This window comes from Sinocyclocheilus rhinocerous, unplaced genomic scaffold, assembly GCF_001515625.1.
Source record: "Sinocyclocheilus rhinocerous isolate Xijiao unplaced genomic scaffold, SAMN03320098_v1.1 scaffold7552, whole genome shotgun sequence".
NCBI lineage: Eukaryota > Metazoa > Chordata > Actinopteri > Cypriniformes > Cyprinidae > Sinocyclocheilus > Sinocyclocheilus rhinocerous.
The window spans coordinates 11,817-16,891 of record NW_015635598.1 but is presented as its reverse complement, the minus strand read 5'-3'; the positions used below and the strand labels follow the sequence as shown (position 1 = coordinate 16,891).

The window sequence follows — 5,075 nt, the reverse complement described above, 5'->3', positions numbered from 1 at the left end:
CAGATAAAATAGAGAGAAAATGCACATTAAAAGAATGGCAGCTGGTGGGGGAAGGTTTTGAAGAGACCAAGGTGTAAATTAAAATTGATCGTTACCTGTGACAAAACAATATCACACTTGTAATTATCAAAAAAACTGTGATGAACACATTACTAAACATGGATAAAGACATAATAACTGACAATACTTTATAAAAATAATAACTTATTTTATAGCACCTTTAACGCAGCTTCTCAAGGCACTTACAGCCAGTAGACCAGCTTGTGAGGAGCGTAAGTGACGCTTGGGTGTATATAGAGTTGACTGGAAGCCAGAGCAAGGACTTTAGAATTGGAGTAATGTGTTCATTACACTGTGACTCACCATTGTATTTTTCTCTCTCTTTCTCTTTCTCTTGTCTGATGTCGAGGTTCTTCCTGATTAACCCAAAACAAATCAATCAGAAAGTGAAAGAAAAACTAGATCAACATTAAATGTCAGCAGCATCTGAGAAACTCATTCTTCCTCTTTCTCTTGTCTGATGTTGAGATTCTTCCTAATTACCCAAAACAAAGTGAATTGATCAGAGTAAGACAAAATAGATCAACATCAAATGTCAGCAGCATCTGAGACAGAAACGCATTGAGTGAGATTAACTGAAGCAGCTCAGAGACACTCAGACAATTTAATTAAACAATTCAAGAGATAAATAATGAACCCAAGTGTCACCTCGTCTCTTGTGTCTTAATTTGCACACAGTCAGAGTGAATCCACCGATCAGCAGCAGAATCACACACACACTAATAATGATGATCACAGAGAAATCTGAGAATAAAACACAAACACACAGTCCAGAGATGAATGACATAATAGCTACACAATTATTAAAATGTATGATGCTCATACTCTTTTCTATTCCAACATAAATGTATGATATAAACATTTTATATACATTAAATATGTATAGAACTCAGTTTGTAATGTTTGATGACCCATGAGCTCTGTCATTAAGGGACTAGTTGTGGATTCTCTTTCATGTCTCACTGCTGGAGGCACTTTTAACAAACAAACATGGACATTTAACACGCACAATTTGTGTTATTGAATGTACTCTATCTATTCAAGTGAAATCATCTGAAAACACGGACATTTAACACAAATGATTCTGAATATACTGTGTTTACTACAGTGAAATCATCTGAATGGACTCACTGATGAGGTTGAGCTGAATTTTAGTGTTCAGGGAGATGAAAGTCAGATATGTGTCTCTGGTTTCTGCTCCACACCAGTAAACTCCAGCATCTCTCACACTCACATTACTGATGCTCACTCTAACAACTCTCTCTTCATTTCTCTCAGATGAAGGATTCATTTCTGTCACTTTAGATGAGCTGATGGTTTGGCAGATGTGATTATAAGTGTGATTATTATCCTCTTTGCAGAAATGAACTTCATGTTTCTCTGGGATCTGACAGGTGATGCTGACTTCTCCACCAAGATACACAGATGCAGTCACACTCTTTGGATATTCAGCATCTATAAACCAAGATAAATTACGTAAAAATCAGAACAGATACTTGCAGAACATGCAAAGTATCCAAGTTTGCTCACCGTGTTTGAGGTGCAGCTGAAGTTCAGTGAAGCTCTCAGTATAGTCAGATACTTTCACTCCCACTTTATTTTGATTTTAGCCACACAGACAGATAATAATGAAAATGATGCTTGTTTAATGTGGTTTTGACCTAAATTTACTAACTTAAACAACAGAATGACATTTAAAGCAGTTCATTTTTTATAGACATTCTGTGTTATTGATATGTGGGCTCATTGTTTTGATTTTATTTGATTTGTTTATGCAAAATAATTACATTTGTCAAATCACACATGGATCACTTGTTGATCATTCAAGTTTGAAGATGAATTACTGAATGTCTACAGTATAATATCGTCTTCTGCTCTTATTGTCTTCTGCCCACAATCTCTGTTCAGTCTCATATGCATTTCATCTTCCCAATACAAACTGTGTGAATATTTAAATTAGTCCTCTTGAGGGTGATGTGAAATCAAATTCATAATATTATATAAATTAGATGTCAGACTCAGTCTTTCTCCTTTGCAGAAATTATAAACCTTTCTCACTGTCTTTCATGATGATAATCAGGTCATTATGTTCCTATTCTGTATTTCTGGATGTTTCTCTGGTATCTGTTTGTTTCATCAGTTTGAAAACTAGATTCAATCACCCTCTATGGTAATGCTATTTTAGTCATTGTCTAGCCATGACGATGTTTGATCTCAATGCAGCACATTTGTCACGTAGCCGCCTGTTAAGCTCCTATGAAACACTGAAAACACAATGAAAAACCATTATGACTCCAACATAAATTAACCTCTTTTAAACCCCCACCAAAAAAAAAAAAAAAAACATTAAGCACTAATCCAATCTTTCCCTTTACTCACAAAGACATAAAATAACACTCATTTTCAACATGTACTCCACCGATTCACATCCATGCAAAGCATGCTAGAAAGGAGTAGCGTGCTCATAGGCAACCCTTTGATAAAGGGGAGCACTGTTAAACACTACCATGAGAACAGCCCAAGGAGCGAGGAATCCAACTCCTCAGAAGGGGAGAGAATTCAAACGCTCGAAAGAAAGCACCATGCTCACAATAACCCTCAATGGTGAGGGGAGCGATGCTTCAAAAGTGTGTCAACAGAGACACACTGATTGAGTAGAGCCCAAGGCGAGACACAACCACCAGCGTATTAAATATATATTTTTATAAAAATGGATCGTACTCACCAGTGGTGTAGTCTAGTTTTTTGTAGTGAGTATACTGTGATTTTTTCCACCCAGCCTCATACTCGCCTGTCCCAGAGCGACACCCCATAAGCACCACCACACTCACTATAGTGATATATATCCTATAGGCCTTATGCATACAGTTTGCATCTACATGTAACTGAGAGCATTCTGAAAGACTGCTTGTGTGATATCAACATGCCAATTTATTATAAGCAACACAAGATTTTAACAGCCAATGACATTTACAGCTGGGGAGACTGGACTGATTTTCTACTGTTTAACTCAGCCAGTTAAGAGCTACATTTATCCTTAGATGCTGTATGAATATGATGCAGGTTTTCTCAGCTGGCAATTTTCAATGCACATTTAAGAGTGCCTGTTTTTAAATTCGCTAGCCTGACTTTCAGTTCACAAGGCTGGCCAGGAGTTCTCATCTCTCTCATCATCTGAAAAAGGAGATATAAACATTGTATTCGGTTTACTGCTGTACACAGACACACACAGTATCTAAGTTATCTCTCACCCGCATTCATTGATCCACCACACTAACATTAGTGCAGTTATCAGTCACTTGAGAAAGCCTGCATACTGTTATACTATTTAAACTTATTATTATTATTATTCTAAAACCCAGAATTTTCAACTCTATCTCCTCTTAGGGCTTTAATGCTACAAGCACCAAACTCTGCAGAGACCTTTGACCTTTAAAGTTTGTTGCTATATCTTTTCTAACTTATCGGACTTACAGTTTTAGTATAAATAATTATCAAACATTTCCCATAGACTTGCTTTGGCTGAGCAACAATGCCCCCTCTAAAGGTCAATTGCAGTCCACTAGAGGGAGCCACAGGATATGAAATCTTTCAACAGGCCTCATGTACTTTCGTTTTCAAACAGTTAAAGTTAAAGATAAAAGCATACATTTCCTTTATGCTGCCAATGAAAGCTAACATATTTGATCGTGACCAGGTCAGGTAATGACTGTCTGATGGCCAGAGGCCAGTGTGAAAGATGCTCGGGACAGATGACTGATATGTCACAGCTCCGATCGGGTTATGCTGTCCTCACGAAAGTTAATCACAGGGCCCTCCTTAGGGCAAGGGAATAATTCAAGTTATATGCCGTTATCAGCATATGTTGAAGTAGATTTGTCTCTTGTCGTCTCTGAGAGAAAATGTGCCGTTAATGCAGCGTCAGATGCCGAAAAGCGCTGTCAGTTTTTACTTTCACTTTGTATAATTGCTGAGGTTAAAAGATGTTCACCGCATAACTCTTGCGCAAAGTTTGCACACTGCCAAATATCAGCCTTCATGGTTTAAAACAGAAATATTTCCAATACTGCGACGTAACAGTGACAAATCACCCCTCGATTTTGCGCTACGCCACTGTGAGGGGGACCAACTATCACTCACAGATTGGCTACCTGGGAGGCGATCGCGAATGAACGTGTGAAAGTTCTGTCATAAAACGATGTTGTTACGTATCCTCGCACTTTTTAAGTGGGTATACGGAAATCCTTGACCTTTCCTAGTGGGTATACGGCATATACCTGCGTATCACGTAGACTACACCACTGGTACTCACCCACAATGGTTCCCGCGCAGGGTCCCCCCGTTCAAGTAGCGACCCGAAGAAGCCTCTAGTCCGGACCATCAGTAAGGTGGTTTCTATGAAGCCATTGAACCAACCTAAACATCATAGGTCCAGCATAGGAGACTGTAATGCAGGAAGTTCCTACCTAACCTCGGTCAGGTGGAGAGATGGTGGTTACAGGGGAATTAGGAAGGGGAAGATAAGGGCAGATGTAAAACCCCCGAAGGAAATGAGTGGATACTCAAGTATCACTCTGATCCGGACGAAAGCGCTGATGCCTCGTCTGGATCACATCCCTTAGGTCTTTGCCTACCTCCCTTTGAACCGCGATTCCTCCTACCCCTACCCGCAGGCGGGGGAGGAGCGCGAGCCGCGACACTAGCCTTCTGTGCCCGTCTCTGATCCTCAAACCAAGACGGGCCAGGACCCCTGGGTTGTTTGGGCTCAGACCTGGACCTTCGTGGAATGAAGAATTTGAAGGCCGCTGAGCGCACCTTTGCCTCCCTGAACTTCTCAACCACCGTCTCGACGGAGGTACCTAAAAATTCGGAAGGCGAAACCGGAGCATTGAGAAGAAAGCCCCTCTCTTTCTTCCCGATATCTGCCAGGTTCACCCACAGATGTCTCTCCGTCACTACCATAGCCGCCATGGACCTGCCCATAGCAGAGGCGGCCTGCTTAGTAGCACGGAGAG

The 5,075-nt window shown here is 40.3% G+C and overlaps 1 pseudogene; it reads right to left on the bottom strand.

The window, feature by feature from the left end:
• Positions 1-708: 708 nt before the first annotated feature.
• The window catches only part of LOC107747369 (uncharacterized), a 12,750-nt pseudogene continuing 8,383 nt past the window's right edge, over positions 709-5,075 (bottom strand).